This window comes from Kogia breviceps, chromosome 5 (assembly GCF_026419965.1).
Source record: "Kogia breviceps isolate mKogBre1 chromosome 5, mKogBre1 haplotype 1, whole genome shotgun sequence".
Taxonomy (NCBI): Eukaryota; Metazoa; Chordata; class Mammalia; order Artiodactyla; family Physeteridae; genus Kogia; species Kogia breviceps.
The window spans coordinates 107,560,753-107,583,373 of NC_081314.1; the positions used below are offsets into that span (position 1 = coordinate 107,560,753).

The following is a 22,621-nucleotide window of genomic DNA, read 5'->3' on the forward strand; positions in this document are numbered from 1 at the left end:
TCTAGATTACCTTTGTTGACCACACTTCCAGATTTTTTCATGCTGGAATTTAATCATAAAGTCATCATTTTTAAAAGAGAATTATCCCCTTATAATACTCAACGCAGCATCATGCTGAAGTGTACAACTATAGTTACGTTTCCTATAAAAACGGTTACTCTTTAACTTGGCATTTGAATGAAGTAGGCAGAGCAACATAAAAATTTTGCAAGTTTTCCCCAGTGTTTTTCCCCCCACAAAAAGGCAGCATTGACAAATTCCAAATCTTAAATCAGCTGATTATGAATCCCCTATCTTTATTTTAATAATATATTTATTATTTATTTCCTACATTTCCTCCAACATCACAACGTGCTCTTAAAATATATGCAGTGCCCTAATTCTTATAGGAAATTCTTGAAATTCACAGAATGCTAATCTTTTTTATATTTCACAAATTCAATTTACAAAATGGCAAAATTAAAGTCAGAAGAGAAAGAAACTAGAAAAATCCTAGCTGATTTACACTTGGGAGACAGAAAGGTTTTTTTCTCTTTCTGTTTGCACATATAAGACTAAAGAGCAAAATTTAAGAGCAGAAGTGATGCTGACATTCTCATCTCATCTGACAGATATTTGAAAAGCAAATCTTCATTCTTATTTATCTATGCTGCGGGAAATCAGTTTTAAACAGGCTCTGAAAAAAGGCATCCTCCAGAATCCTGACACTGATGCACACAGGGTAGTTATTTTCAATCTGAGACCAAGTTAAAAGTGTCCCCCTTCCTGTTCCTCCCCACCACACACAGAGGGTACTTTCTGTGCCTTTCTCACAGAAAACCTCTGGAATACCCCATGGCACTCATCCTATATTATTATCACAGCAGTCATCTCAACTGAAGCACTTCCTGTATAAAATCAATTGTTTCAACCCCCTAAAAGAAATCTCCCCAAATAAACAAATACTTGAATAACATGGCACTATTTTTACTGAGCAGCAGGAGTTTTAGATTTAACAATGTGCAGTATGCTGGTTAAAATGAATGACTTCACTACAGATATAAGACACTGGCATTCGCTGTGCACTATTAAAGAAAAAAAGGTATGATTATACTATATCTGATGAGTCCCAATTTAAAAAGCCACAGATAAACTCCGTTTAATGTAATTCGTATTGGTCAGAAAGCACCCTTCAATTCTCTTAGATGTATTGGGAACATAGCCTCACCCAGCTCTCATGTCTGCAAAAGCAGTGTTTCAAAAAGTGAGAATTCTTTAATTGAAAGAACATATGAAAATAAGGACACCTGTGCTCTCACTGGCAGACAGTGTTCATTACAACTCTGAGAACTGAGGTCTCTCACCAACTCAATTTAAGCAACTTTTATTTACATAACACTTAGAAAACCTATAAAGAAAATTCCATAAAGAAAGAATAGGTGGCCTTCAGGCTATTCCTGAATTACCCCAGCAGTAACACAACTCTTCATTTCTGCTGTGTAGGGAATCCACTTATTTTTCAACAGAGGGGTTCTACTTTCCCTCTCACTTTTATTGACAGCAGCATGGGTCTTCTCTTACTGAGATGCAGGCCTGGGGGCATTTTCAATTACAGCAGACAGAAAGTTTTCAACATTCGTTCCAATTCTTGATCCAAATGCCCTAAACCCTGGATAGGACAACACACAGATTGGATGCTGGTGCTCATACACAATCTATATGTGCACCTTTGCTGCATTACGAAAATGTAGGATTGGAACCTTGAAAATCATGGAGAGGGTACACTTCAAATCATTTGGTTGCTTTCCAGACCATGAACATACTACCTGTGAGCTAGACCTAACATTAACCTTCAGAAGCACTATGTTGTACACCTGAAACTAATGCAATATTGTAAGTCAACTATACTTCAAAGAAAATGCATTTTTAATCTTGCACGGGGCACAGGAGCAGAGGACAAGGCTCAGGGACTCGCTAATCCTGGAAGAGAAGGCAATCCAAGGTTTACCTCACTGTGAATAGTTGTCACCTCTTATAAGTAAGAACTATTTGAAATATTTAAAGTTTACAGTCAATGTTTTATATACTTTAGAAAAGATCATTTCAAAATATCTATATTGTATAAATATATATATATACATACATATGTGTGTATATATATATAAATGAGCAAATATAAACAGCAAATACATAGGGCTTACATAGTACTAGGCACTGCTCTAAGTGCTTCACATATATGAAACTCTTAATCCTCACAACCTTATAAAGTGGGTACTACTGTTATCATACTATTGACAGACTGAACTGAGAGGTTAGGTAACTGACCCAAGGTCACACAGCTAGTAAAAGGAGTGGTAAAGCTTGGTCCATACCGAGGCATTCTGGCTTCAGAGTTCATGCTCTTAACCACCATATTATACAACCTCTTTCAGTTTTCAGAAAACAATTAAATTTTATTTTTCTTTTAATTCCACATACAGAGACATTAACTTGATTTATTCTACATTACCCAATCCCTCCCTCCCTCCACCTCCAAGTTCCCTGACAAGGTTTATCCTAACGGTACATACATTTAAATTTTTATTTTTTCAGAGCTGATTTTGAATATAGCATAAAGTTCTTTGAAATTCCCCAATAAATGCAAATAAAATTTTGAATCAATATTTGATATACTAGCAAGCTGTGCCAAAGCAATTTTTATCACTACAAAAGGCAAGTTTCAATGGCCCGATGATTCTTTCATTTGTTCCATTATTTATTTATAACACCTACAGCATATGATCTTTTGAGTTAATCTTACAGATGAAAAGTCTCATAAAGAGTGGAAAAGCGAACAGACGGCATAATTCCAGGAAAGGCCAGGAATCTTAGTACTTTTCTGCCGGCAACTTAAAGTAAAATTCACATCAAAACTGAAGCAGGCTATCTGTTGTCTGGGTTAGAGTTTACAGGAAAAAGCATTAAGTTATCACCAACAAGCATATCATCTCTGACCCCAGGGATGTTCCCACACCCTCTAATTGGTTCCATTCCATACTAATCAATACATTACAAGCACCTAATAGGCCCTCGTGCAAATTCTAGGGAAACAACTCACTGCAGAAAGCACTGTAGCCCTGAATGTTCATACTCAAGTGCAAATGTTAATTCATGCAGTACTTGCATTAAACTGGGCTAATTATCTACTGAAGGAATCTATTAAAGGCATGCTGTCAATCCTACAGATTGGGTTCAGCAAAGTGAAACTGAATTGCTTGTCTTTTCAGCTAATTACAAAACTCTGTCTAACATGTTTTAAGAATGGTCAAAAAAACGTACACATGGGTGCAGGGGGAAGGGAAGTGGGCAAGATGACACTCGGCGAGCGACTCTCCCCGGATCCCTCCAGCGACCGCTGAGCCACCGGGACAGGGGGGTGCTGCCCGCCCTGCAGCCCTTCCTCCTCTCCCCTGCCCCCGGAGACACCCCCATTCCCTTCCTCCTTCTACCTCGGGTAGGAGTGGGTGGGAAGAGAAGGGAGGGGAGGCACGCCTAGCTCCGGCGGGCCTGGTTCCTGGGACACCATATCGGACTCTGAGGAGGAGAGTGAGGACCAGCAACTGAGAATCGTTGTGCTGCGGGGCGGCACCTCAGGGCAGACCTCCTTAGCTACGTGTTTTGCTCAAGAAACTTTTGGGAAACAGTACAAACTATAGGACTGGATTTCTTTTTGAGAAGAATAACGTTGCCAGGAAACTTGAATGTTACTCTTCAAGTTTGGGACATAGGAGGGCAGACAATGGGAGGCAAGCTGTTGGATAAATGGATGTATGGAGCACAGGTAATCCTCTTGGTACATGATATTACAAATTATCAAAGCTTTGAGAATTTAGAAGATTGGTATTCTGTGGTGAAGAACGTGAGGGAGGAATCAGAAACTCAGCCACTGGCTGCCTTGGTGGGCAATAAAATTGATTTGGAGCATATGCAAACGGTAAAACCTGAAAAACACTTAAGGTTTTGCCAGGAAAATGGTTTTAGTAGCCACTTTGTCTCAGCAAAGACAAGAGACTCTGTCTTCCTGTGTTTTCAGCAAGTTGCTGCTGAAATCCTTGGAATCAAGTTAAACAAAGCAGAAAAAGAACAGTCACAGAGGGTGGTGAAGGAAGATATTGTAAACTACAACCAGGAACCTATGTCAAGAACTGTGAACCCTCCTAGAAGCTCCATGTATGCAGTTCAGTGAGCGTGTTTTTCTTCTGTATTGATAGTTCCGGCTGCCTTTGGCCTCCGTGTGGGCCGGAGGACCTCTAGGAATTTGTTTTATCAGTGACCATCTCTGTAGTTCAGTTAACGCTTTCCTCTCAACTCGTTTCATCATTGCGTGCTGCCTCAGCCATAGGCAGGCAGCTCCTTGAGCTGAAAAGAACTCAACTTTGGGACAACACACTTTGAATTCAAAATGGAAAGCCCATTCTCTGGAATTAGACTGCTTCACTGAAAATGAATAATGTTGGTTCTCTTTATGTCCTCACTTCTTTTTTCCCTGATGTAAGTTTTTTTAAACAAATATGAAAACTATCCAAGTTTTGATCATCAGCCAGAATTTTGCCACAGCACAGTTTCATATTCGTATCTGAACTCATACCTGGCAAAGTATGCTTCAGAGTGCAAACATTTAAATGAGTTATATACTTTATCTACAGATACTTAAGAAGGCATTCTTTTGCTGTCTATTGTGAGTGAAAATATATAAAGCTGTATCTAGCTGAAAATGCTTGAAATAAAGCTATAATAGAAATATTTTTTTCCTTTTTTAAAAAAGAGCCTAAATTCTTTATATTTTAGCTGTAGCTCACAAAGTAGTATTTGATATTGTATTTTTATTATTATATCATGGTCATTATGTATTGTGTAATACTCAGGTTAGATTGGCTTTGTGAATTCTGATAAATGTTCAGCTGATTCTCCATGTGGACTTTCTCCTGAAAACTGTGTAAGAGTACTCCCAGAATGAGTTATGACTATTGTTGGATCATTGTGGACTGTACCTGAGGTTCAGATGTTTTTCTCCGGCAAAAAAATTTATTTAAATTACAAAAAAAAAAAAAGTACACATGACCAGCATACAGCTCCCCAACACACACTGAGTCTCTTCTTGTCAATCAAGAAAATACAGGACATGATGATATAGGAAGAGAAGCACAGTCTGAGGCCACGTGCACTTTCATTACATCTCTTGTAGTCCCATAAAGAATGTGGCATGCCACAAATAACCAGATTTTTTAAAAATCTCAAACCTCATATAATTGGTTTTTCACTGCATAGTTTCAAATAATAAACAATAACTTTTAAGCACTTAGAGATATTCCTCAGTGGTTATGTTTAATATTCTTACACATTTAAACAAAAAAAAATCTGGCTATAGAATTCTTTTTTTCCTTTTGCCTCTTCTATTAAGCTAGAAGTCAAGAGGAAAGTAGAATTCTTCCCTCTGTTTTCTCCACTTTCTCTAGCTTCACTGGGTCTCAAGTTTCTACAAACTCATCACACACTCAGATAATGATGCACAGACCTTATAAGGAGGACAGAGGAAGCAGTTTGCAATATAGCACCTAGACAAATTCCAAAATATTTTGTGGGATAGAGCCAACTAGCTGTCAAAATCAGACATTCTTTTCTTCTACATGGAAATGTTCACTACTGGCAGATTTCCATATCTTTCTGACATACCCACACCTTAAGTTTCATACTATCCACACCTATATAAAAACTCAAGCTCAAAACAATAATCCTGAGCCATCAAATAGGCTGATTTAGCACCAGCACAATATTATAGAAGGCATGTAGCATTTAAGGGGATTTTACAACTATTACTCTCAATAATAGATAAAAGATTGATGATTACGTTATTCAAAAATTCACTATATAATGATTCATATCCTATTCTTCTTTCTCTCGTGTCACATGTCTGTAAATATCAGCAAATCCCATTGGCTTTACCTTAAAAATCTATTCAGAGTCTATCTACTTGTTGCCATCACTACTGCTACAGCCATGTTCAAGGTACAGTCATCTCAAGCCTATAGAACTGCAATAGCCTCAAAATTTGTACCTCTGCTCCCACCTCTGCCCCTCTTTGAGTCTATGTCCCTTTCACACAGAAGCCGTAACATAAAAATAATAATTAAGTAAAAATATAAAAATCATCTCAAAGAAATTGAAGACAACACAAATTGAAAGATATACTGTGTTCTTGGATTGGAAGAATCAATATTGTTAAAATGACTATACTACCCAAGGCAATCTACAGGTTCAATGCAATCCCTATCAAATTATCAATGGCATTTGTCACAGAACTATAACAAAAACATTTTAAATTTCTATGGAAACACAAAAGACCCTGAATACCCTAAATAATCTTGAGAAAGAAGCACAGAGCTGGAGGAATCATGCTCCCTGACTTCACACTATACTACAAAACTACAGTAATGAAAACAGTATGGTACTGTCACAAAACAGACATATAGATCAACGGAACAGGATAGAAAGCCTAGAAATAAACCCATTCATTTATGGTCAGTTAATCTACAACAAAGGAAGCAAGAATACACAATGGAGAAAAGACAGTCTCTTCAATAAAAGGTGCTGGGAACACTGGACAGCTACATGTAAAAGAATGAAATTAGAACATCCTCTAACACCATATACAAAAATAAATTCAAAATAAATTTAAGACCTAAATGGGATACCAGATACTATAAAACTCCTAGAGGAAAACATAGGCAGAATACTGTTTTGGATCCATCTCCTAGAGTAATGGAAATAAAAACAAAAATAAACAAATGGAACCTAATTAACTTTAAAAGTTTTTGCACAGCAAAGGAAACCATAAACAAAACAAAAAGACAACCTTCAGAACGGGAGAAAATATTTGCAAATGATGTGACCAACAAGGGGTTAATTTACAAAATATACAAACAGCTCATACAGCTTAACATCAAAAAAACATACAACCCAATCAAAAAATGGGCAGAAGACCTAAATAAACACCTCTCTAAAGAAGACATACAGATGGCCAGCAGGCACATGAAAAGATGCTCAAAATCACTAATTATTAGTGAAATGCAAATCAAAATTACAATGAGGTATCAATTCACACCAGTCAGAATGGCCATCATTAAAAAGTCTACAAATAATAAATGCTGGAGAGGGTGTGAAGGGAAAGGAACTCTCCTACACTGTTGGTGGTAATGTATACTGGTAGAGTCACTATGGGGAACAGTATGGAGATTCCTTAAAAAACTAAAAATAGCACTGCCGTAGGATCTAGCATTCCCACTCCTGGGCCAATATCCAGAGAAAATTCTAATTTGAAAAATACATGCACCCCAATGTTCACAGTGGCACTATTTACAATAGTCAAGACATGGAAGCCACCTAAATGTCCATTGACGAATGGATAAAGAAGATATATACAATGGAATATTCCTCAGCTATAAAAAAGAATAAAATAATGCCATTTGCAGCAACACATATGGACCTAGAGATTACCACATTAAGTGAAGTAAAAGACAAATACCATATGATATCGCTTATATGTGGAATCTTAAAAAATGATACAAAATGAAGTTATTTATAATTGCAGCAACACATATGGACCTAGAGATTACCACATTAAGTGAAGTAAAAGACAAATACCATATGATATCGCTTATATGTGGAATCTTAAAAAATGATACAAAATGAAGTTATTTATAAAACAGAAAGAGACTCACAGACACAAAAACCAAACTTATGGTTACCAAAGGGGATGGGGGGGGGAATAGATAAATTAGGAGTTTGGAATTAAGAGATACACAATACTATATATAAAATAATACTCTGTAATAATTATACTATAATTATATATAATTATATTTAATCACTCTGTTCATGCAGGTCTCTGATCAAATATCACCTGTCAGGAATGATAGGACCAAACTATCTAAAATCATACCTGTCATTGTGTGCCTCTCTCCTGATTTACTTTCATTTAGCATTTATCAGCATCTGATCAATTTGCTATTTCTTTTCTCCCAACTAAAATTATAAATTGCAAGAGATTAAAAAAAAAAAAAAGGTTTTATGTTCACTGTTCTTCCCCAGTGCTTAGAACAGTACTTGGAACATTGTGGCTACTCAATAAATATTTATTGAATAAATGGATGAATGAATGGCATGAGTGAATGTGATTGTGGATAACTGAACTATAAAGGGAAATCCATTTCATTACATGTTTTTTAGATCTTTACTCAAATTCCTGACCCTATTGCCTAAGTATGCTCAGCTTAACTGAATATTATTTTACTAAGGTGGAAAAATTATTTATAGGGATTAGGAAATAAGTTAATATGTGAAGTACAAAAGTAGTTTTGTCTAGTTTTCGATGTTGTATATTCTTTTTTCATTCTTTTGATATAATAATACACCCACAGATATCATATGAGCAGTAGTGCTTAGCAAAGCTGTGTGGCCTCATTAATGGTCTCATTTCTGCCAGGGGATGACACACTGTGAAGTAGTCATAAATTATAGGCTGATTAAAAAATACTCACACACACACACACACACACACACACACACACACACACTAAAGTCTGTGTGTTGTCTAACACTAAACTTATTACTTTAGCCTGCATCCCTGAATGCTGATATGAATTGGTGCCAAGAGGCCTGTAAGGATGGAGAAAGAAGAGCAGGAAGGTAAATACAGAGGAGAAACATAGTTAAGAAAACTGGAGCAAAAAGTGGTAATATAAAAACACTAAATCTGTAGCAGGGAAGTATATCAGAGTCTCTTTAAATTGTAATGAAAAAATGCAGAAATGCAATATCAGAAGTTAAATAAGGTCATTCATAAGAGAATATCATAACATATTTCCAACCAACTGTGGGAGTAAAAATTCATGAATAATATTAAAGGTATTTACATGATCCACTGTTCTCCTGAATAGCTTTTGCCTAATGTAATAAGATCTGGATTGCTTGAGCAAAATACAAATTTGGAATTGTAAGACCTAAACCTGACTGCCCATGCTATTAAAAAAGGAAGATGAACTTTTTTGAATACAATAGTTTACATCAATATTATCACTTTACTCCATTTATGTTACAGATTATTGTGATTAAATTAATACTCTGGGGCTTCCCTAGTGGCGCAGTGGTTGTCTGCCTACAGATGCAGGGGACATGGGTTCGTGCCCTGGTCCAGGAAGATCCCACATGCCGCGGAACAGCTAGGCCTGTGAGCCATGGCCGATGAGCCTGCGTGTCCGGAGCCTGTGCTCCACAACGGGAGAGGCCGCAACAGTGAGAGGCCCACGTACCGCAAAAAAAATATATATATATATTAATACTCTGTAATAATTATACTATACTACCCACGAAAGAGATTCTAATCTCCTTTTTTTTTATATACCTAGGTGTTGGTTTCATTTAAAACAAAGTCTTAGGGACTTCCCTGGTGGTGCAGTGGTTAAGAATCCGCCTGCCAATGCAGGACACATGGGTTCGAGCCCTGGTCCGGGAAGATCCCACATGCTGCAGAGCAACTAAGCCCATGAGCCACAACTACTGAGCCCACGTGCCACAAGTATTGAAGCCTGCACACCTACAGCCCATGCTCCACAACAAGAGAGCTACCTCAGTGAGGAGCCCGTGTACCAGAACGAAAAGCAGCCCTCACTCGCCACAGCTAGAGAAAGCCCACATGAAGCAATGAAGACCCAATGCAGCCAAAAATAAGTAAACAGATAAGAATTGCTTTAAAAAAAAGTCTTAAAATTCAAATTTAATTTAAACAATCCCAATCTTCCCTTTTACAGTAATATGAGAAAATATAGCTTATCCTTTAAAAACAGAATATTCTTTAATAAACTAAAATCTAAAAATTATTCATCTCTCCAATTCTTCTAAAGTTACTTTTTTTAAAACATACATATCTATCTCGTTTCCTTCCAACTCTTCAAAGTTGACAGTTACATTTACAAATGCAAAAAGCAAATACAGCTAAAAAGCTTTCCTCTTTTTTTTTTTCATTTTCTCTCAGTGAATATATTTAAATAAAATATCCTTGGAAAAAATGAGAAAAAAAACTCCTTTATTAATATCAGAGTTTTCTAGCAGTAACATTCCCTCAAATTCTAATTTACCTGTATTTTATCTTTTAATCTGGACCTTATCTCCAGATAGTTAGGGTCTCCTGAGAGTATTTTAGATGCTTTTCCTGAAAGGTTTGTTTCACCTTTATTAATGTCCTTAGCTTGGTTCACCTAAGGCAAGTGTTTGATAAATTTTTTTTTTACCACCCCTTCATTCTTCCCTCAAGCACAAGGTTATATGGGTTAGTTCTACCTAGTTTAACTTGACTGTGGCATAGGACAAGACCTCTGGCCTCTCTGCTTCCCTTCCTGGTAGTTTTGGTTTTGTTTGTTGCTATTCTTTAGCCAGCATTTTAACTATCTGAAGAAATCAATCCTTATTTCTTCTCAGAATCACCAGATTACTGTTAGTGAGTCAAGTTTAATGTATTTCAGCTCTTTTCCCCATCAAATAGGGAAGTATATCAGCTATCCAAATAATATGGGGAAAGCACTTTAAGTTACAATGTTTTCATGTTCCTTTTAAGCCAAGTAGATGTGAAGGATATCTCAACATGACACTCCTCTGCTCTTCATTGCAGATTCGTATAAGTGATTCAGTGAATAACTGATTCAGCAAATGTTTTTGATAGTCTGTTCTGTACAATGTGCTGTGCTATGTGCCATGGAGATGAGGAGGCAGATTAGGTATGTTCCTTGTCCTCAAGGAGCTCACAGAAACCTAAAGTTTTTTTTTTTTTTTTTTTTTTGTGGTACGCGGGCCTCTCACTGTTGTGGCCTCTCCCATTGCGGAGCACAGGCTCCGGACGCGCAGGCTCAGCGGCCATGGCTCACGGGCCCAGCCGCTCCGCGGCATGTGGGATCTTCCCGGACCGGGGCACGAACCCGTATCCCCTGCATCGGCAGGCGGATTCTCAACCACTGCGCCACCAGGGAAGCCCTAAAGTTTTATCTTTTAGTTTTATGCATCACAGAAAGTTAGGAAATATATACAGAAATGAGATAATTGTGTAAAATAATTGGCAAGCAAAAACCTCTGTATAAGCATTCATTCTATCAGATGCTGAATCTGCAGAGAAAGAAACAGTGGTATATTGATTGCCAAAATGTTCCCAATTCCTCACCACCTATACATGCCTTTTGCAATGTGACCAGCTCCTCCCTTCCAATGGCAGAACCAATTTCTCTACCCCTTGAATATGGACTAGCCTTATAATTTGCTTTGGTCAATAAGAAGTGCCAAAAGAGTCCATGTGTCAGATCGAATTGTCCAGGTGACTCAGACTCAGCCTCATGAGCAATAATACTAGTTTATTCTTTTGTGCCACTAAGCTTGAGATGGTTTATTCACAGTTACAGTGTATTGCTGTGGTGATACATAACTGATATAGGAGAGTGGACATAACATTTGCAAATGCATGGGTAACTATGGTTTTCTCTACTAGTATATATAACTTGAGCTGTATAGAATAAATGAAATTTCATGAAAAGAAGTGTAATAAATGTAAGTTCCACAAGAGTATGAGTTATTGGGGTTTTTTTCTATTTTGTTCACTGATGTGGCCCGAGCATCAAGAAGAGTGACTGGCACAGAGGAGATGCTCAATTTTTTTGTTGTTGTTGAAAAAATTAATGTATTTAACCAAACATTTATTTGATTATCTCTGAATCCAGAGTTAAAGGCTCAGAAAAGGCATTTAAATGGATTCCAAGGAAGTGAGTAGAGTCCAGGAGGAAATTAGACCACTGTAGTATTACTCCAGAAATGCTATGACAAGATCTTAAACTGGGGTGGTGACAGAAAGAGGAAGGACAGGACAATTTGGCCCCATTAAATGGGTTGGGCTTGTCCCCCAAATATGTGTAATTACTCATTCTCTAGAATTCTTTCCATTTATCCATTTCAAAATATCAATGAAAATGTGATAGAGTTTCTAACTTCAAGTATTCAGTCTAATGAGAAAATATTTCAGCCATCTCCTCTCTGTATTACAACCCTATCTGACAGCACTCTGATAAGGGTAAATACAGACAGGGAATGGGGATGCAGCAGGGAAGTTTTTCTGGAAAAGCTGATTCATTGCTGAAGCCGAAAGAAATACCCAGATAAAAGAACAGGTGAAAGACGTGTCAAGGGAGGAGAAGCAGCAAACACCAAGACCTGAGGCAAGAGACAGTATGGCAAGTCCTAAGAATTGTAAATAATTCACTCGGGCTTGAGTAAAGCTTCAAAGAGGAAGTGAGACAAAAGAAGAAGACATAATCAGTCCATAAAGGACATGCAGACCTTGATAAATTTTTAGGTTCATTGTTAAGCTATGAGGAACCTCTGAGAGTTTTAAGCAAAGCAGTGACACAGTGAGGTTTAGAGTTTAGAAAGATCCTCCTAAATGTACTGTGGTGATTAAATGGAGAGGAACAAGAATGATGTCAAGGAGAACACTCAGGAGACTGCTATAGAGGTCCCAATGAGAAATGGTGGGTGAACAACTGTGGGAGTACTGGAGATGTATGTAAATGAATTTGATATTTTGGAAAGAAAATATGAGGGAGTAATGAGTAGATAAGTAACATTCTGACTTTGGCAACTTGTGGGTGGAAGTGACAAATATAAAACTAAAAGATACAGGAGGGGTAGTAGGCTAGAGGTAGGATAGTAAGTTCATTCTTTGACATGCTGTGTGTGAGATCATTTGAATCCTGAGATGAAGATGTGCAAAGAGAAGCCATCCATTTATTTAGCATTTTGTCTAGTCCCGTGTGGTGCCCGACCCACAATAAGTGCTCAATAATTCATTCATGAATGAATGAACAAAAGCAGCTCAGAAAAGAGATCTGGGGGCTTCCCTGGTGGTGCAGTGGTTAAGAATCCACCTGCCAATGCAGGGCCACAGGTTCGAGGCCTGGTCCAGGAAGATCCCACATGCCACGGAGCAACTAAGTCTGTGTGTCCCAAATACTGAGCCTGCACTCTAGAGCCTGCAAGCCACAACGACTGAGCCTGCATGTTACAACTACTGAAGCCCACGTGCCTAGAGCCTGTGCTCCACAAGAGAAGACCCCACAATGAGAAGCTCACACACCACAACGAAGAATAGCCCCTGCTCACCTCAACTAGAGAAAGCCGGTGCGCAGCAACAAAGACCCAGTGCAGCCAAATAAATTTTAAAAATTAAAAAAAAAACAAAAAAACACTGTCTACCCAGAATTCCATAATCAGCAAAAAAAAAAAAAAAAAAAAAAAAGAAAGAAAAGAAAGAAAAGAGATAAGGACTTAGATCTAGAAAAGGAAATTAATACTATATACCCAGGAGAATATATGCTGTGGGAATACACTAGATCAGTTCTGCTCAGAGTGTGTACTGCACACACAGCTGGTCCTCAAACTGTCACCTGTCCTCAATGGAATAAGTACAGATATTAAAAGTAAGCATTTGGAAAGTTTTATAGCAATGCAACAGTAATTTTACAACTGTTTTTATCAAATATAAAGAAATTGGACTCATTTTACATGCCTTTGTTTTATTTTTTATTTCTTTTTTTTTTAGTTTTTTGGGTTTTGTTTTGGTTTTTTACTTTTACAAAAGTTTTGGTCTGTAATAGATTGGATGTGTTAAAACCAAACAAAAAAACAAAAATCCTATGGGTAGCTTAAGCACAGAATTAGACCATATGGAGACAGTGTTTATGGCAGTTCCTCTTTGGCTCATTCTCACCTCCTACTATTCCTTCTTACCTGTTTTTCTAAACCCAGTTTTATTCCCTTCCTAGAATCGCAACAGTAAACTAAAGCCTCTTTTGTGTATTTCGTATGTTTATCCAGTTTGGCTCCAAAATTGTTCCTATAGCATGGATAAAAGATATTTCTTTCCCTCCCCTGAGTGCTGTAGAAAGAACAATATGGTAGACAAAATTCTAAGTAGTCCTCTGGTGTTACGCCCTGTATAATCCCTATTCTTTGCATGTGGGCAGGACCTATGACTTGCCTCTAGCCAAAAGAATGTGCTAAGAGTGATTGGATGCTACTTTCTTGATTAAGATAGATAGATAGATAGATAACAGATCTCCTAGCAAATTCACTTTCACACTGACACTGAAGAACTAAGCCACCATAAATTCTAAAACTACCAAAAAAAACTGAATTATAAAAACAACCTGTGGGACCACAGACGTGGATCATTTCCCAGTTGCGTCTTCAGATGAGACCTCACTCTCAGCCAGTATCTTTACTGTAGACTTACGAGACCTCCAAGCAGAGGACCCAGTTAAGTCAGGCCTGGAGTCCTAACCAAGAAAAGGTGTGAAATAATAAATGTATGTTGTTTTAAGCTGCTAAATGTGTGGTAATCTGTTATGAGGCATAGAAAACCAGCACAATTAGATAGGTGTTTGATAGTTGCTTGCATTCAAATGAAGAGAAACTTGGCTAAATGGGGCACTGGTAGTGCTATTTCTATCACTCAAGATAGAGGAAAATGAAAAATAGTGAAGGAATAAAAATTATTTTTGGATGGAATGAAAAAGTCTTAGAAATGAGGAAAAATTCATTAAAAAAGAATTAAAAACCAAGTCAAATGCTTAAGAAATGTCAAAAAGAAGAACTATGAAAGGTCATTATATTTCATAAGAAAATGGAAAATAGTCACTGGCACCTTTTGAGAGAGTAGCTTCACTACAATATGGAACTTCAAAATCAATATTGTTAGCAATTGGAGAGGGGATGAATAGTGCAAATTTGGAGATAACAAATACAGATAAATAGAACAATTTTTGTAAGTTAAAGACAGAAGAGATATTTAACGGAAATTGGGTGATGCAGAGTGCAGGGTTAAGGAATGTATATTTCAACATGGTGGAAGTAAGGATGAAGTAGAGAGAAAAAGACTAATGATGCTCTAGGGATAGGTGCTTAAGGCATGACACCTGGGGCTCAAGTGGAAGCGTCAGTCCTAAAGAAAGGCACTTTTTATTCTCAGACTGTTAAAAAAAAAAAAAAAAAGGATAAAAGGACATGTAATGTGGAGAGGAGATTTTAAGAAGCTCACATAGGATTGTCTCTTAACTTCCTGATTAAAGAAGGGAAGCTGTCCACTTCAGAATGAGAGGGAAGGATTGGACCCTGCATTGGAAGTGAGTGAAGGTTTGGAATAGCTCTTTTGCAGACTGTGTTATAGGATCAACAAGAGATTAATGAAAGGATTAAGAAGCAATTAAAGTTAGTGTGAACTGGTAGTAGGCCAAGTCTGTAGAGTTTTACTTGAAATCTGTCACTGATGCTGGGTAACAGCTAGTAGAGAAGCTGGACTGATGGCAGATCAGTGGCTCATAGAAAGCACAGCATACATCACTAAGGATGAGACCTGCATACACTACTTGATTCGAAAAGGACAGCCAGAAGATGGAGATTTTAACAACAGATGGCAAATGTACTTTCAGCCAGCTATGATATTGGCAATTTTTTAAAATTCGACCACTAGAAAACAGAAAATACCCTAGAGTGTTTTAATCAAAGCCTATTTTAGCACTGTCCTTAATAGTCCAGTTAGGGCTTCCCTGGTGGCGCAGTGGTTGAGAGTCCGCCTGCCAATGCAGGGGACACGGGTTCGTGCCCCGATCCAGGAAGATCCCACATGCCGCGGAGCGGCTGGGCCCGTGAGCCATGGCCGCTGAGCCTGCGTGTCCGGAACCTGTGCTCCGCGATGTGAGAGGCCACAACAGTGAGAAGCCCACGTACCGCAAAAAAAAAAAAAAAAAAAATAGTCCAGTTAACTTCCTTAGACCAGTCCTTATTCTCCAGTTCCGTGTATATTTTATTTTACAATATGTATAAGGAATTGTCATTTTCTTAAAATGTTTTAAACAGAAGCAGCATAGTCTACTAGGAATTTTTATGTAGAGCTTAGCATCCTGATTCTGTAACTTAACTAGCTGCAATGGGAAAGTTATTTCATCTCTCTGTGCCTGAAGTTCCTTATCATAAGTGGGGATAATAATCTCTAACTCTCAGTGTAGATGTGATAATTAAATGGGATAATTTGTGTATTGGTACCATGGCATATACAATGATTTTTAAATGTTATTTAAATTTTTTCATAGAAGCAATGTAATTCCATAATTATTTTTGCTTTCTAGAACAAGCCAGTAAAAAATACTGAGAAAAAATAGAAAACACAGAAAAGTAGAAAAGTAAAAAATGATTTTTAAAAAACCCATCATCCAAGCATTAAAACTTTTAATATTTTATTATCAAATATAAAATTTTATAACCAAGAGACAGTTTTAGGCCATAAAGTTCAATCCTTGCATTTTACAGATGAAAAAACTGAGGCCCAGAGAATGGAGCTGGCTTTTCTAAGGGTACAAAGCTTATTAGCTATAGAGCCAAGGCTAGAAATGAGGTCTTCCAACTCCACTGACTTTCCACTCACTGTAATGAGAGGGTTAAAAACATTGCACTGTAAACAACCAACATTTATTGGGTCCACATATACTCAGGGCACTCACTGCTCTGGGTGTATAATCATTATTTGTTATAATTTCACACCTATTAAGAAACCAATTGAAAGCCTACATGTAGATCAGCAAAAAGACAATCTTTCTAAATAAAATGGAAAAAAAACACCTTATACCTGTGCCTGCAGCATAAACTGTACAAAATTCATTTTCTCCAGTATCATAGTGTGCAGTCTATTTTTGCAAGAGAAAACATCCATTTTTCAACTACACTTGATATCAAGGAAAGCATGATGGCTGTAAGTCATCCACTTTGTAAGCTCTTAAAACTCAGTCCCAAGGCTCTTGGGCCTTATCAACAGGCCTAAAAGATGTAAATTACTCCACTGAAAGTTCAAAAAAATATTTTCCCAGATTGTTAAAGACCTCAAGCCTAGCCCACAGACCTGACATCTAGCCTGCAATGTGGTATGGCTCAAATTAGCTTTTTGAGGTGAACAAGGAAAAAGAAACAAGGAAATATGGACTGACCTCAAAATGATGTTCCCTGGGGGTCCATTGTTGAGTTAATTTGCAGATGATAATTTAACAAAGAAACAACTGTAGCATATTCTCTTATAGTGATTTAGACATTAGTCCCCCAAATTTTGTTTGCACAATTTTAAAAAGGTATTTCTAAAAAGAACACTTCCATCTGCTTCTTTTTAAACAATAAGAAGTTGAGGATTACTAACTAGATGGTGTAACAAGTATTGCCCAGGCCTCTAGCCTAGGAATATCCTTCCAGCTCAAAGTATGTTTATGGCGTGTGTGTATTGTGTGTATGGTGAATGCAAAGAGTGAACTTTGACAAGTATAAGAGAATTTTCATTTGGTTTAATAAACACTTATCACCTGCCTACCATGTGCCGGTTATTTTAGGCACCTGAGGATACAAACTAAGCAAGTCCCAGGCCCTGCCATCTAATCTATAATCTTCTGAGGAAAGCAGACACATAAAAAGATAATTTCAATGTGTTAAATTAGAGATATAATGAGGTCTGTATTTGGAGCACAGACGTGAAGGAGGAGTTGGCAAGCACTTAGCTTCATCTTTGGTTCAAGATGCCTGCAGAAGATGACTAATGTACTGGAGAGGATGACTAAATTAGCAAGGCAGTAAATCATGAAAAAGCATCCAGGTATGAACACAGGCCTAAGGCATTAGCCAGTATGGTGTGTTCTAAGAACCACAAGCTGCTATATATAGCTAAATAGTAAAGTTCAAAGCAGAGAGTAGGAAAAAATAAGGATTAAGAAGTACCTAAGGCCAGATATTGGAGAGACTTATGTACTATGCTGAGTAGCTAAAGAGCTTGGGTTTGATTCTGTAGGTCACAAGGAGCTAATCAAAACAGGAATGTGTGGTAGAAAGTTCACTCTGGGTAATGTGGGGGATGAACTGAAAAGGAACCGGATGAGAAGAATGGGACCAGCTAGAAGGGTCCAGATGAAATATGGTGAGGATATGATGCAGGGCAATGGCAGTGTGCATGAAAGGAGTTAATAGATGAGCCAATGATTGAAGAGATAAGCTTGGAGGGACCTGTGACATATCAGACAAGGAGACGGAGGAGTTCAGGATGATGCCATGGTTTGGGGCATTGCATGCCTTGATATGATTGCCTATGATTATGAAGACAAGAAAGAGCAGGGCAAAGGGGAAGAAAATGAGGTCAGCTGGGGACATGTTGAAAGTAAGGTGCCTATGAAACATCCAAGATAAATGGTTTGGCAGATGGAGGTTATATGAGACTGATGTTCTGGGGTTTCTCTTGATGACCATCTTCCTTCTGTTTTGATAGCTGTGGCAACTCTTCCTGGTTACCTGCCCCTGGAAGCACTAACCCAGAGAATCCAAGAAGAAACATATCCCCTTTGCAGTTGATGGGTTTCCTCCTAGGAAGCCTCTGCCACCTTTGATAGAAAGCTGGGCTCTAGATGGGGGACCAAGAGAGGACAATAGGATTGTGTTGCAGATAAAATGTGGTGCCTCCCAGAACCACACCCAATGACTTCTGTCTCCCTGTTTCTACTGCATGAGGGACAGCTTCAAGTATTGAGTCAATGTGGTGGCCAACCATACTCTTAATCTCAGCACATCTTATGGTCTCTCCTGTTTTCCTGTCTTCCTACCTCATAGCAGAATCCCTTCAAATGGAATTGAAAGACCACATTCTTGAAGACTCAAGACCACATTCATGTCAAATCTGCATCTCTGAGAAACTCACCTTTCTTTCTCCCCTCACTTCATGCCACAAACTTCCCTCTCCCAACTCTGCCTGTCCCACTGCCCCAGATCAGTCAGTTTGTTTGGTCTTGCATTTCACTCACAACATGAAGGATTCTAGATATAGGTTTTATTTAGTAGCATATTTAATTTTTCTCCTCCTATCTCCCAGACTTTGCAGCCCACTTTATAAACTCAAAGACTTTTTATTTGTGGCAAAGTGACACAGTGGACCTGGATTTGACTGTCAATACTATCACCCAGATGGGGAAGTCACATAAGCTTACTGAATCTTAGTTTCTTTATCTGTAAAATGGAGGTTAAAATACCTTCAAGATTGCTGTGAAAATTAAATGAGGAAGCATGTTAAAGGGACTGGCATGTGGTAGGTAGACAATAAACATTCTTTCCCTTCCTGCTCTATTTTTTAAAAATTGAAGTATAGATGTACGGCAAAGTGATTCAGTTATATGTATTTTTTCAGATTATTTTCCATTCTAGGTTACTACAAGATACTGAATGCAGCTGCCTGTGTTATACAGTAAATCTTTGCTGCTTACCTATTTTATGTGTAGTAGTTTGTATCTGTTAATCCCATACTCCTAATTTATCCCTCCCCCTCCCTTTCCCATTTGGTAACCATAAGTTTGTTTTCTATGTCTGTGAGTCTTTATCTGTTTTGTAAATAAGTTTCTTTGTATCATTTTTTACATTCCACACGTGAGATCATATGTTGTCTTTTTCTCTGATTTTACTTCACTTAGTATGATAATCTCTAGGTCGATCCATGTTGCTACAAACAGCAATATTTCATTCTTTTATGGCTGAGCAATATTCTATTGCATATATATACCACTTCTTCTAAAGCCAATTGTCTGTTAACAGGCACTTGGACTGTTTCCACATCTTTCCTATTGTAAACAGTGCTGCTACAGATATTGGGATGCATGTATCTTTTCAGATTAGACTTTTTGTGTTTTCTGGTTACATACCCAGGAGTGGGATTGCTAGATTATATGGTTGCTCTATTTTTTGTTAAGGAAACTTCATGCTGTTCTCCATAGTGACTGCACCAATTTATATTCCCATCAACAGTGTAGGAGGGTTCTCTTTTCTCCATACCCTCTCCAGCATTCATTATTTATGCTTTTTGATGATAGCCATTCTGTGATTTGCATTTCTCTAATAATTAGCAATATTGAGCGTATTTTCACATACCTGTTGGCCATCTGTATGTCTTCTTTGGAGAAATGTCTACTTAGGTCTTGTGCCAATTTTTTCACTTTTTTAAAAAAATATTAAGCTGTATGAGCTGTTTGTATATTTTGAAAATTAATCCCTTGTCAGTAGCATTGTTGGCAAATATTGTCTTCCAGTTGGTAGGTTGCCTTTTTGTTTTGTTTATGGTTTCCTTTGTTGTGCAAAAGCTTTTAAGTTTAATTTGGTTCCATTTGTTCATTTTTGTTTTTATTTCCATTACTCTAGGAGACAGATCCAAAAAAATATTGCTGCGATTTATGTCAAAGAGTGTTCCTCTATGTTTTCCTCAAGGAGTTTTATAGTATCCAGTCTTCCATTTAGGTCTTTAATCCATTTTGAGTTTATTTTTGTATATGGTGTTAGAGAATGCTTTAATTTCATTGATTTACATGTAATGGTCCACCTTTCCCAACACCACTCATTGAAGAGAATGTCTTTTCTCCATTGTATTTTCTTGCCTCCTTTGTGGTGGATTAATTGACCATAAGTGTGTAGGTTTATTACTGGGCTTTCTATGTCTGTTCCCCTCCCCAATACCATGCTGTTTTGATTACTGTAGCTTTGTAGTACAGTCTGAAGTCCAGATGGGTTATGCCTCCAGCTTTTTTTTCCCCCCTCGGGATTGCTTTGGCAATCCTGTGTCTTTTGTTCATCCATATAAATTTTAGGATTATTTGTTTTAGTTCTGTGAAAAAATGTCATGGGTATTTTGATAGGGATTGCTTTAAATCTATAGATTGCTTTGGGTAGTATGGTCATTTTAATGATATTAATTCTTCCAATCCAAGAGCATAGGATTTCTTTCTATTTCTTTGAATCAGCTTCAATTTCCTCTATCAATGTTTTATCGTTTCTAGATTATAGGTCTTTCACTTCCTTGGTTAAGTTTATTCCTAGTTTTTGTTTTGGGGGTTTTTTTGATGTGATTTTAAATAGGATTTTTACTTTCTATTTCTGACAGTTCATTGTTAGTATAAAGAAATGAAACAGGTTTCTGTATGTTGATCTTGTATCCTGCTACCTTCATTTATTAGTTCTAATAGTATTTGTGTGGTAACTTTAGGGTTCTCTATATTGTATCATGTCATCTGCAGATAGTGACACTTTTACCTCTTCCCTTCAAATTGGGATACATTTTATTTCTTTTTATTGTCTGACTGTTGTGGCTAGGACTCTCAATACTCTGCTGAAGTTAAGTGGTGAGAGTGGGCATCCTTGTCTTTTTCCTGAATTTAGCAGGAAGGCTTTCAGCTTTTTACTGTTGAGTATTATGTTGGCAGTGGGTTTCTTGTAAATGGCTTTTATTATGTTGAGATATGTTCCCTCTATACCCACTTTGGTGAGAGTTTTTATTATGAATGGATGTTGAATTTTGTCAAATGCTTTTTTTCTGCCACTACTGAGATGATCATGTGGTGTATCACATCAGTTGATGTATGTATGTTGAACCATCCTTGCCACCCTGGAATGAATTGAACATGATCATGGTGTATGATCATTTTTATGTATTGTTGGATTCATTTTGCTAATACTTTGTTGAGGATTTTTGCATCTATATTCATCAAAGATATTAGCCTGTAATTTTCTTTTTTTGTAGTGTCATTGTCTGGTTTTGTTATCAGGATGATACTGGATTCACAGAATGACTTTGGGAGTGTTCTCTCCTCTTCAATGTTTTGGAATAGTTGATAAAGATAGGTATAAGTTCTTTGCATATTTGGTAGAATTCCCCAGTGAAGCCGTCTGAAGGGACTTTTGTTTGCAGAGTTTTAATTATTATTATTACAGATTCTATTTCACTTCTAGTGATCAGTCTGTTCAAATTATCTGTTTCCTCTTGACTCAGTTTTGGCAGCCTGTATGTCTCTAGAAACTTCACCATTTCTTCTAGGTTGTCCAATTTGTTGGCATATAACTGTTAACAGTCTTGTTATGCTTTTGTGTATTTCTGTGGTATTGGTCATTACTACTCTTTAACTTCTTACTTCGGGTCCTCTCTCTTCTTGGTGAGCTTGGCTCACCAAGATTTTGTTCATCTTTTCAAAAAAGCAGCTCTTGGTTTTACTGATCTTTTCTTTTCTTTTTTTGATTTCTATTTTATTTATTTACTCTCAGATCTTTATTATTTCCTTCCTCTGCTTACTATGGGTTTTCTTCTTCTTTTTCTAATTCTTTTAAGTGATAGGCTAGATTGTTTGACATTTTTCTTCTTTCTTGAGGAAGGGCTTTATCACTAAGAGCTTCCCTCTTATAACTGCTTTTGCTGCATTCCATAGATTTTGTAAGGTTGTGTTTTCATTTTTATTTGTCTTGAGATATTTTCTGATTTATGCTTTGATTTCATTGTTGACCCATTGGTTTTTTAGTACATGCTGTTTAGAATCTATGTGTTCATCCTTTTCCTGTTTTTCTTTCTATTATTTCTAGTTTCTTGCCAAGTTTGTGGTCAGAACAGAGGCTTGAAATAATTTCCATCCTCTTAAATTCGTTGAGGTTTGTTTTGTGACCTAGTATGTGGTCTATCCTAGAGAATATTCCA

The 22,621-nt window shown here is 37.3% G+C and overlaps 1 pseudogene; it reads left to right on the forward strand.

Moving 5' to 3' along the window:
* Positions 1 to 997: 997 nt before the first annotated feature.
* On the forward strand, positions 998 to 4,204 carry LOC131756883 (ras-related protein Rab-28 pseudogene; annotated as a pseudogene).
* The last annotated feature ends 18,417 nt before the right edge of the window (positions 4,205 to 22,621 follow it).